General features: G+C 44.3%; 1 protein-coding gene across 7 annotated transcripts in view; it reads right to left on the reverse strand.

The window, feature by feature from the left end:
* The window catches only part of SYNDIG1 (synapse differentiation inducing 1), a 197,373-nt gene that overhangs the window by 124,387 nt on the left and 59,961 nt on the right, over positions 1 to 13,025 (reverse strand). The gene's annotated exons all lie outside the window — the stretch shown is intronic.

Genomic DNA, 13,025 nt, shown 5'->3' on the forward strand with positions numbered 1-13,025 from the left:
CTTCCCAGGTACATGGCTGTTCATTCAAGCAGGAAATTATGTGACTGCAATAATCTCTACTTAGTGATGATCTTGAGGTGTCAAGTCCCAAACACGAATCTGCTACTGAGGCATCTTGAGAGAGGCACAGCTGGGTCTCCTAGGGTGCTCTCTATAGTTGGCCACTCAGAATTTGCTGAGAACCAGCAGCATCAGCACCAGCTGGGAGCTTGTTGGAAATGCAGAATCTTGAGTAGCACCTGCACCTACTAAATCAGAATCTGCATTTTAACACGATCCCAGCTGATGAGTCTGCACATTAAAGCTGAGGAGTGCTGGGCTACAGTGTACAGTGCACGTTTTGGCCTGCTGAACAAGTTGATTTTACAACTGATTATTTACTAAATTTTAAAATGTACTCAAATTATATCAAACAATTTATTTTTTTAAAAGAACAACTTTTTTCTTATTGAAGTGAACTTTTTTCAACTTTGAGTATCATAAATTACGACTAAGTATGAATGAAAGGGATCAAAATTAGTGGAATTTTATTTTGTCATTTCCGCATCCTTCGATATCTCTTTCAACAAGACTGGTTTGTCATATATATTGCCTTTGCTTCATAATTCCCATTGGCTCATTTCCTTCCATGTTTGCTGGTACCCACTCCTACCTGCTCAGAGCCTTTCCCTGGGCCTGGGTTCATCCGCTCAGAGATGAAACTGGGTTGATGGGAGGAGAGAGAATGCCTCTAATGAGGCTGCCATCTAGGGTTGTCCACATGGCTCTGTACCAATGCACTCTGGAGTCTTGCCCCAGGACAGTGCTACTGTTCTTCCAATTCCCTTTATAACTTTTGTGGGATTTTTTATTTATTTTTTTCTCAGTCGATGATACTCAGAACCAGTAGCTACAGAGATGAAAGCCTCCTGGCTGACTCTTTATTTCTGCATAAGCAGTCTCTGCTACGTCAAGGATGCTCCCTTCTCTTGACCAAACACTTTCTAGGCTGCATCAACCACCGAGTTCCCCGTGTCGTCATCTTATAAGACTTGGAGTCTGGTTTTGAGTTTGGCAGAGGAAGCCACCTTAAATGCATCACTGGCCAACCATGGTCCACCTGCTTCTTTATAGAGGAAGGCAGCTGGAGGAGGAGATGGGATGAAGAGGGGCCTCTGTGGCCTTGCATTTGAGTCCCTAGTTCTTAGTCTCTTGCTGTATCACTATTGTAAGAACTCTCCTGAGTAGTTACTAACATGCACAGCTAACCATGAGTTGGGGTGAATATCAGGTGAGTGGGAAAATTGAGGGGTTGTGAAAGAAAAATATAAGTCAGAAAGTAGGTATACAACATATTCTATACAAATTTTATATTCTACATAAACACATATACATTTTTTTTACTTGGAGACTGTCATGGTATAAAGAACACTTTACTAAGAGTCAGGAGGCCAGGGATTCAGCCCTAGTTTTGCTACTAAATATCTGACTGTGGGCAAGTGGCTTATGAAAGTGGAATTTATTAATGGGGTGATTGAGCAAGGAAAGCTTTCAGGTCCCTTTCAGCTCTGATTTTTTATGTCTTAGTCAAAGAATTTTGGGGTTTTATGGCAATTTTTCCACAAAATGGCTTCGGTGGTGAATTGTAGCAAACATTTAAAGAACTAATACCAGTCCTTCTCAAACTTTTCCAAAAAAACTGAAGAGAAGTGAGCACTTACTAAGTCATTCCATGAGGTCAGCATTACCCTGACACCAAAGCCAGATAAGACACCATAGGAACATTACAAACTCATATCCCTTATGAACACTAATGTAAAACTCCCAACAAAATACTACTAAACTGAATTAAGTAGCATAGTAAAGGAATCATATACCATGATCAAGTGAGATTTGTTTCTGGAACACAAGGAGGGTTAAAATCATGAAAATCAATCATTGTAATACACCACATTAGAAGAATGAAAGACAAAAAATACATGATTATCTCTATTGACATAGAAAAATAATTTAATGCTTTTCTACTAAGCGTTTCTGGAAAAGCTTTTCGCTTTCATGATAAAAACATGAAACGAACTAGGAATAGAAATAAATTACCTCAACAGAATAAAAGCTATATTGAAAAATCCACAGTGAACACCATATTCAATGGTGAAAGCATCCGTAACATCAAGAACAGGGCAAAGATGCCCATTTTTCCCACTTTCATTGAACACTGTACTAAAAGTTGTAGCCAGAGAAATTAGGCAAGAAAAAGAAATAAAAGGCACTTAATTGGAAAGGAAGAAGTATGATCTCATATATAGAAAACCCTAAAGATTCCACACAAAAAATCTGTTAGAACTAATAAATGAAGTTAGCAAAGTAGCAGGATACAAAATTAATACACAAATTTCAGCTGCATTTCTATATACTAACAATGAAGAATCTGAAAAGAAATTTTAAAAAATTCATTTACAATAGCATCAAAAAGGACACAATACTTCAGAATTAATTGAACCAACGAGGTGAAGGACTTGTACAATGGAGTCATCAAAACATTGCTTAGGCAGGGCCAGGTGGGTCATGTCTGTAATCTCAGTACTTTGGGAGGCTGAAGTGGGTGGATCACTTGAGGTCAGGAGTTCGAAACCAGCCTGGCCAACAACATGGTGAAACCCTATCTCTACCAAAAATACAAAAATTAGCCGGGCGTGGTGGCGGGTGCCTGTAATCCCAGCTACTCATGAGGCTGAGGCAGAAGAATTTCTTGAAAACAGGAGGCAGAGGTTGCAGTGAGCTGAGATTGTGCCACTGGACTCCAGCCTGGGTGACAGAGCAAGACTCCATCTCAAAAAAAAAAAAAAAAAACTGCTGAAAAAAATTAAAGAAGACATGAATAAATGGGAAGACATTCCATATTCATACATTGGTAACCTTAATATTGCTAGGATGTCAATGCTATCCAAAGTTATCTATAGATTCAGTGCGATCGGTAGCAAAATCCCAATGATGTTGTCTGCAGAAACAGAAAAACCCATTCTAACATTCATATGGAATCTCAAAGAGCTCAGGCTGGACTTAGAACAAAGTAGGAGTACTCACATCTCCTGATTTTAAGACTTACTACAATGGCACTAGAATCAAAACAGTGTAGTGTAATATGGCATAAATACACATATATAGACCAAGTGAATAAAATAGCCCAGAAATAAACCCTTGCTTATACAGTCAAATGATTTTTGACAAGGGTGCCAACACCATTCAATAAGGAAAGGACTTTTTTTTTTTCAACAAATGGTGCTAAAAAATGGGACATCCGCATGCAAAAGAATGAAGTTGAACCCTTACCTAATATCATATTCAAAAACCAATCCCAAATAAATCAATCACCTAAATGCAAAATCTAAAATCATAAAACTCTTAGAAGAAAACAGGGCAAAAGCTTCATGACATTGGACTTGTCAATGATTTCTTGGATGTGACACCAAAGGCAGAGGCAACAAAAGAAAAACCAAGTTGGACTTCATAACAATTTAGAAATTTTTGTGCATCAATAGACAATACCAACAGCATAAGAAAGTAAGCCACAGAATGGGAGAAAACATTTGCAAATCATATATCTAATAAGGAATTAATACCCAGGGTATATAGAGAATGGCTAAAACTCAACAACAAAAAATAATCTGATTCAAAAACTGGCAAAGGACTTGAATAGACATTTCTCCAAAGAAGATATACAGATGGCCAATAAGCCCATGAAAAGATGCTCAACATCACTCATAATGGGAAATGAAAATCAAAACTACATATGAGATAGGACCTCATACTCACTGGGATGGCTACTGTTAAAAAAAAAATAACGGAAAATAACAGTGTTGATGAGGATGTGAAAAAAATTGGAATCCTTGTGCACTGCCGGTGGGAATGAAAAACGGTGCAGTCGCTTTGGAAAACAGTATGGCAGTTCCTCAAATAATTAAAAACAGAATTACCTTATGGTCCAGAAATTCCACTTCTGGATATATACCAAAAGGAGTTGAAAACAGGGTCTCAAGGAGATACTTGCATGCCACGTTCATAGCAGCATTATTCGTAACAGTTGAAATGTGAAAGCATCTCAAGTGTCTGTGGATGAATGGATAAGCAAAATGTGCTATCTACATTTAATGGAGTATTGCTCAGCTTTAAAAAAGGAAGGGAGTTCTCACATAGGCCACAGCATGGATGGACCTTGAGGACATTACTCTAAGTGAAATAAGCTAGTCACATAAAGACATACGATGTATGATTCCATCAATATGAGGTACTTAGAGTCATCAAAAGTGTGGTTTCCAGGGGATGGGAGTGGTGTGAGGAGTTATTATTTAATAGGCATGGAATGAAAAGGGATCTAGAGATAGATGGTGGATAGATGGTGATGGTGACACATTATAAATGTACTTAATACCACTGAACTGTACACCTGAAAATTGTTAAGATGGTAAATTTTATGTGAACATAAAAAAAATTAGAAAAACTCAATTAAACTGAACTAAAATAAAACATAAAAAGAAGAGCTATCTATGTGGAGATTCATGCTAAAGTATTTACAGATGAAATAAAAGATACACTGTCTGGGACTTGTTTAAAATCATCTGGATAGGAAGGAGAAGTGCACACCAAACTGAGAAAACAAGACTGTGGGCTGACCACTGATCATCTCAATTGGAATTCTCATCTGGAATTCCTCCTCCTCCTTCACATCCGAGGATATCAAGGAACCACAGGTGACGGCAGAAACACCTCCCAAAGTGTGCCCCCTCAAGTACATTTCCAGCCTCATGAGGCTCTAGCATCAGGCATCCCTCTTTCATCTTGCCAGTGACCTCTCTGTCTCAGGGGACGCAGGACAGCAGGGATTCCCGATGAACCCACCGGCACTGCCATCTGGAGCCCCATCTGACAGCCGTTACCTGGGGTCATCTCTGACCATCTCTGATCACTGAAGGAGGAGTGTATACCATACCGAGAAAACAAGACTGGCAGCAGGAGTGATGAATTAAGGTGTGCTGTATACCTTACAGGGAAAACAAGACTGGCTGTGGATTGATCACTGAAGGAGGAGTGTACACCATACGGGGAAAACAAGACTGGCTGTGGATTGACCACTGAAGGAGGAGTGTATAACATACAGGGAAAACAAGACTGGCTGTGGACTGATCACTGAAGTAGAAGTGTATCCCATACTGAGAAAACAAGACTGGCTGTGGGCTGACCACCAAAGTTGGTTGATGGGTGCACATGATTCATTATAGAATCCTCTCTCCTTTCATGTGTGTTTGAAATTTTCTGTAATAGAGAGGTTTGAAGAAATCAACAGGTTAAGCTGTGCAGGGGAGATGTTCCAGGCAGAGGGAACAGCATAGGTAGTGTTTGGGAAGCAGAGGAGGAGGCCAGGGAAATAAAGTTAGGAGGGGCGGGTCTCATGTAGAGGCTCATAGGAAGCAATCGGCATGTGGAAGAAAGGCTTCAGTGGGATGTGATCATTATAGAGGCAGTTCAGGCAGATGGATGTGTGAACAGCATGAGGAATGGGTACAAGGAGAAGCACAATAAGCCCTGGTGTTGTAGACAACTGACAGACGCGGTGGTCCTCTACTGCTCAAAGGGCTTTCGGGCAGTAAAAAGGGTGTGATGCCCTCCAGGAAACTTTGGGGTCCATGACCCAAGACAGCCCCAGTGATGGTTCCCTGCTTTGTGTATTTTATGTGAAAAATGGGTCATGAAGAGGCAAAATGTGTAGCCTCATCCCACAGCTGGAGGACTCCACATTCAGCAGCTCAGACCACAGAGTCCTCCCTGGGTGACATGGGGGGCCTGAGACCATGCTGGCAGTAGGAGTGATGAATGAAAGCGCGCTGGGGCTCTCACTTGTCCCTCTCAGGTACAGCCACTCCTCCAGGCTGTGTGTGGAAGGCTGTTCCGCTTGGCTCACCTGAGTAAGCAGGCATAGCCCGGAGGATACTTAGGAAGGGCACACTCAGTTTCTAACACAGAGGTGGCTGTGGGGCCTGAGGCTATCTCCAATATGCCCAGGGAGAGCTCCCGGCCAGACAGACGTGCTTCTTAGTGCCTTGAAGGAGTTGATCCAGGGAGCCAGGTCTCCTGAGTAGGGTGGCACTGATGCATTCAGCGGGGCCTTTCTTGCTTGGAGAGTGTTTGAGGAACACAGCGAGACTCAGGATGCCCAACTCCTCCCTGCCTCTGGAGACAAAGGTCCATTCTGAATTGGCCTTTGAGTGCGCTGACACCCACAGGGATGTGGGTCCCCAGGAATTTCACCCGTGGCCACACTCAGACATCACCTGTTTTTGGAGCAGAGTTGGTCATCTAGGCTCCCACGCTGCCCAGCTCAGGCCTGGATGACAGCATGGCCACACCCCTCTGGTTCTGCTGGGGACAAGGCATCGCAGCTGCACTGCAGGCTCTCCCATCACAGCCATGATCTCAACCATCCTTGCAGTTCTGATGATGCTTCCTGTACCATTCATCTGTTCCACTAGCATTTGATGAATAACTAAGTGATGTTTTGCCAATACCAGCCACAAATGAATCCTAAAACATGTGTGTCAAGAACTTCACTGATGAAAACAGAACAGGACTCTCCATCAATGAGGAAAAATTACTTGTTTAAGTCAGTACCCCAGTGAAAGTTGTCAGAATCAAAATGGAGTCAGTAACGTTAAGAAAGCCCTGACAAATAGAGCCAGGGGAGGCCATGAAGAGAGGGTTCTCATGCTTGTATGCTTAATAACAAAACAAAACTACAAAACCCACAGCATTTTAAACAAAAAACACTTCTGCAAGGACATCTGCCCAGCAACTGCCCGCCCAGCCTCAGAGTGGGGCCACCCTTGTTATTAATCTTTATAGCCAAGGATAATTATTTCAAAACAATTGTGCAATCTTCACCTTTATTTTTCATGAAAAACCTTTGTCTTCTTTTATCTCCCTGAATGTGCACACAGTTTACTATGGCATGTGTGTTCCCATTGCAAAGCTTTATGCCCAGATAAGCATCTTTTCTTTTAGAGAGCTTCTCTCTGTTTATGATTAAGGTTGACACCTAGAGAGATGTGTAATTTAAAAGCCCGTCTATCTTGGACTAAGTTATTGAACGCTAGTAGCTTTTCTAAATTTATAAATAAATCTTCCATTTAGGAAGGAACTATTCTAGCCAGAAATTCAGTAGTACTTAGAAGAAAGCACACTGCTGTACATTTAGTGATGAGGTTTGGATTTTCATCAAGCAATTTCCCACAACTTCCCTTTGACATGAAGAGCTACTCCTATGCTCTCACCAGGAGGTGTCTGCACACAAGCCAGCAGAATACATCAGCAAATGACTACGGTCCTGCTTCAGAACTGGCAATGGTTCCCATTTCATCCCTGTCTTAACTCAAGGTAATGGCCTACTGAAACCAAGATCATAACATGTAAAGAGTTACTGTTTTCTTATGGCTCTGCGTGTTGGAAGCTTCCTAAACCTAAACCAGCAAACACCACCCCCCACACCAAGTGACAATCATCCCTCAATGCAAGTGAAAACCATCCAGGGGTTGGTGACAAAATACTCCAGCTGGGCAAAAGCCAGCTCTTCAGAGCAGAGGTGGCCTCAAGTCCTAATGCAATGTCACCAATAAAAGTTTCAAAACAGAACTCACTCCCTCAAACCCAGGGAAGAAAGGAAGCCGCTCCGTGTCCAGCCCCTACCACACCACAAGCATGTGGCAGGTACTTCCATGCATCCACCTGACAGGCACTTAGTGGGTACCTACCATGTGCAGGCAGTGTATAGTGTGTTGAGTGCAGGGGTGTAGCTGGGGACCTAGGTGACCACCAGCAGGGACCCTGCACGCAGCACAGGAGAAAGACAATTTTTTGAATGAGCACCGACGTGTGACCAGTGGGTGAGACAAAGCTGCCTTGAGGGAACAAACACAGGGCACAATCTCCTGTGAAGACCCGCTGACGGCAAGCCCTGAACGGGGTGAGGAGTTAGCCAGGGCCAGACTGAGGGGCAGTGTTTCGGCTGGGGGAAATCCCTGCCCAGCGCACTGGGCCCTGAGGCAAAGGCCAGCAGAGGGACCTGTGCAGAGGCTCAGAAAAGAAGAGAGGGAGGGCACAGGCCTGGCCAGGCAGGAGCCCCGGAGCTTGTGCTGACAACCTCAGGAGTCCAGGTGGGATCTACAGGCTCCTGGGGCTTCCCTGAGTGCCTGACGAGGGAGGGGAGGGGTGGAGGCTGTGAGGAGGGGGCCCCCTGCTTCTAGCTTAGGCCCTAGGATTAGGGAAAGGCATGATGACAAAGTCACATCAATCAGGAACTGATACAGTTTGGATGTTTGTGGGTTCCAAATCTCAGGTTGACATGTGATCCCTAGTATTGGAAGTGGGGCCGGGAACGAGGTGCCCTCCCTAGGGTAAGAAGCTCTCGTAAGAGCTGGTTTTTGAAAAGAGACTGGGACCCCCTCCTCTTTCTCTTGCTCCCCCTTTGTCTTGTGATGTGCCTGCTTCCCTTCACCTTCTGCCATGAATAAAAACCTCCTGAGGCCTCACCAGAAGCTGAGCAGATGCCAGTGCCGTGCCTGTACAGCCTGCAGAACCATGAGCCCAAACAAACTTCCTTTAAAAATAAATCATCCAGGCTTAGGTATTCCTTTATAGCCATGCAAAATGGACTAACATAGGGGCTGAATTCGTGGGTGCCCCACTCCGTGCCCTGGCTCCCATCATCCCAGGGACTGATGGTGCCATCACGGCTCACATACAGGTCAGGCCAGGCCAAAGGGGCTATGGCGCCTGGTGCAGCCTCAGCCAGCGACAGTGAGAAGCTGATGGATCAGCACCCAGCACCTTTGTCCTGGGGTGGGACAGCTCGGAGGCTGGTGTTTCACACTTCCCTAGCGCCCCCCAGAGATCAACTTGCTGTATAACACAGCATTTGTCTATGGCCTTCCCTCCCTGGTCCTCGACTGGTGTTTCCTGGGATACCCTCCTCTCTCAAATTCTCATCCCCAGGCTTGTTTCTCGGGGACAAACCCAAGGCATCAGACTATTGTCAACAAGCCTGCGAGGTGTTATCACAACTTCTGTATGGACAAGAAAACTAAGCAGATCAACTTGTATGTCTGTAAACCCACAGCTCTATAATATTACTAGATGATTGCAGTTTGTTTCTGTGGTCAGAGCTGGAGAAGGGGGTAAATATCTGCCTGCACAGATCCAAGCAGAAATCACCAGAAAGAGCTGGAAGGCCTCCCAGCCTGCAAGAAGGAAGGTAATGTGCTATGTGGACAACACATCTTACAACAAAAATTAGAAACAGGCCAGGACAGTTAATTCTGCAAACGTATAAGCTGCCTGATTGCAGGGAGAGCATGTCTCGGTGTCCTCAGTTCCCCGGAGAATAACTCCTCAGGGCTCACTGACATTCTGGTCCTCCAGGGCAGTCTCAGAAGGTGGAATAATCTAAGCCTGCCCCTAAAAGACAGATTCTCTCCCACGTACTGGGGAACAGTTAACTTTCCTGGCTTCTGAGGCCCAGGAGAAGGAAGACTCAGACCCCAACCATTTCCCAAGAAAGTGACTGCTCCAGCAACCTCCAGGATGCGCTCTGGTCGTGTCTTTTGGATTCCACAAGGTCCTAAACCCTAACAGTGGTTGATCTAAATGCAGACAGAAAAGATACGAAGAGAAATAGGTGGAGATTGAGCCCAGGCGTTTCCAAGCCTTACAGTCCTCATGGAGCAGAAGACCCCAGGTCTCTGTTGGAAAGCTGCAGAAACAGCTCAGGCTGTGGGGCCGCACATGGATGCTCCCGGCTGAAAGGCTGGGGGTGCAGGAAAATCCCAACTCTGTTGCTTTCTTTAACTTTAATTAGTATTTTCATTCATTTTTTAAAATAATTGCTTTACTGAAATATCATTTGCATGCCATGAAATTCATCCAAATTTAAAAATGCATAATTGAGTGAGATTTAGTATATTCACAAAGTTGTGCAGTGCAACCCTCATCACTATCTGATTCCCGAACATTCCTGTCACCCCATGCCCATGATGCCGTTCCTTTCCCCAGCCCCTGGCAAACACTGATCTACTTTCTGTCTCTATGAATTTGCCTATTCTGGACATTTCATGTAACTGGAATCATACACTAGGTGGCCTCTCATGACTGCCTTCTTTCACCTGGCATGATGTGTTTGAGGTCATTTCTTTTCATGGCGGGCTCATATTCCACGGTACGGAAGCACTGCATTGTGTTTACCTTCACTGCGCTTTCAGTTTGGGGGGAAATGGTGGTTGCTATCCTTTAGTTCTTGTATAATACGGGGCTAATTATGATTACAGCTCTTTGGCTGAATGGTTGATAAGACAGTGTGTTCTTTTTCTGGCAGGTATATAGTGAGAATAAAACTACCTTAAAAACAAAGCCCTCAGTGGTACAGTACCTCTGGGGTGAGGGAATGGCGTTTTGTGTATGGCCTGGAACACAAAGTGACAACATAGTAGATGTTCAGGAAGTAGAGACAGGGTCTCAGAAACATTAGATGGACCAGACAAATCCCACTGGAGGCAGCCTCTGTTACCCACCGATGGAAGAAAATGCTGCAGGCTGGGCCTGCTTACTCACTGTGAGATAGAAAAACTCAGTCCCCTAAATACGGCAGATGCTTTTGCATGCCAAGTGTCCCAGCAGAATAAACCAGCACACGCAGAAGCCACCTTCCCCACCAGAAATGGGATCTGAGCAATTTCATGCTCAACCTGCATGTAGCATGCACAGTATACACCTTCTGTGAAGAAGGCCAGCCTGCTCCAGGGGTAATTATACATTGTAAAAGTGACAGAGTTATACATGGACCTATCCATGAAGAAATTAGGATTACTCATTACAGGTAGCATTTTTTTTTCAAACTTGTCTCTAATGTTTAATAGATGGTTTTGCTCTGAGGAATTGGCTAGAAAAAAAATCCAGTGAATGTTTTGGGAACAAGTATTGCAAGTGCAATTATTTTCAAACAACTGCATGAATAAAGAAATACAGAAAAACTGGAGTATCAGAACTTTCTCTTATTAGTTTTCCTTTTTTTTCTGAACCTGCGAATAAGTCTAGATTTCTTTCAAAAGTCTATGTCTCGCCCACCCTACCACCCACCCATCTCCCTTTCTTAAACATACCTACTCCTTTCACAGAATGACGTAAAGATCTGCACTGTTGGTTTATGATTTGTTACTGTACAGAGTGGAAGGAACTTCACAACATAGTATTCCATGTCCATCCCTGTGTTGCTAATTAGAAACCTCAAATGCCGATTATATTGTGCAGTATCAGTCATATTTAACATATAAGACCATCTGTGTAGCAGCCTCTCGAAGTAGTAACAGAATGAAGTCAGCTACCTATGCAACTGAAGGAGAAAATAAAACTAATTGCAGGCCAGGCACGGTGGCTCACACCTGTAATCCTAGCACTTTGGGAGGCTGAGACAGGGGGACTGCCTGAGCTCAGAAGTTCAAGACCAGCCTGGTCAACACGATGAAACCCCGTCTCTACTCAAATACAAAAAAAATAGCTGGGCATGGTGGCATGTGCCTGTAGTCCCAGCTACTCAGGAGCCTGAGGCAGGAGAATCGCTTGAACTCAGGAGGCAGAAGTTGCAGTGAGTAGAGATTGTACCACTACTGTGCAGCCTGGGCGACAGACAAGACTCCGTCTCCAAAAATAAAATAAAATAAAATAAAATAAAACCCCCAAAACAAGCAAACAAAACTCCCCACAAAACTAATTGCAGTTTCATTTAGCCAGAGTGTTTGGCATGTTTGACAGGTATGGCTGCTCCTGACCCTTCTTATACAGCTCAATTTGGCAAGGCATTAGGAGGACACCAGGTGCTGGGTCTTTCCCAAACCCTAACACTCTTAGAAGCCTTTTGTGTAAATGGTAAAACTTCCCTACTGCTAGGCGAATGATATGTGTAATTCACCAAGGCCCAAGTGTAGAGAGAAAAGAGCTGCTTGCAAACCCTCATTAAAACAATTGAAATTTGCCTTTAGCACAAACACAAAGAAAAGCCTGTTATTTGGCAGTGGAGAGAGTTAATGAAACATTTGAGACCAGATCAGTTATTACTATTTAGCATTTAAATGGCACATTACAATTGCAAAATGCCACATCATCCTATGTATCATTTTTGGTGGCCTGGGATTTCCTGTACACAAAGCCAACCCAAACTTCTGCTGGTGAGTGATGCTTTGTCATAGCACAGCACCACTGGGTCCAGTCCACAGGAACTCCAAATCTGATTTATAAGCAGTCAGACACATATAGTAGATATGATGTGATTTTGGAAACAAGAAAACCTGCAGATTCAGACCATTGCTGCTTTTAAAAGTTGTGCCAACTCCCTTTAGCTTTGTAAGTCTCCGCTTCATTTTTAAGGATAATGTGGAGGGAGGAAGCTTCTTCCCCTGTGACACTGCCATGTCCACCATTACCAACTCCACCACCCTCACCATGACCACCATCTCCATTATCTCCACCATCACCACCATAACCATCACTACCTTCACTACGCCAACACCTCAAGAACTTCAATCACCATCACAATCAGCATCACTGACATAGCCATTGCAATAATCACCACCATCAGGAGTACTACCATCACCACCACCATCACCATCCCCACCACTGACAGCATCACCGGGAGTACCACCATCACCACCACCATCACCATCCCCACCACTGACACCATCACCGGGAGTACCACCATCACCACCACCATCACCATCCCCACCACTGATGCCATCACCGGGAGTACCACCATCACCACCACCATCACCATCCCCACCACTGACACCATCACCGGGAGTACCACCATCACCACCACCATCACCATCCCCACCACTGACACCATCACCGGGAATACCACCATCACCACCACCATCACCATCCCCACCACTGATGCCATCACCGGGAGTACCACCATCACCACCACCATCACCATCCCCACCACTGACACCATCACT

The sequence above is a fragment of the Symphalangus syndactylus genome, chromosome 24 (assembly GCF_028878055.3).
Source record: "Symphalangus syndactylus isolate Jambi chromosome 24, NHGRI_mSymSyn1-v2.1_pri, whole genome shotgun sequence".
Taxonomy (NCBI): Eukaryota; Metazoa; Chordata; class Mammalia; order Primates; family Hylobatidae; genus Symphalangus; species Symphalangus syndactylus.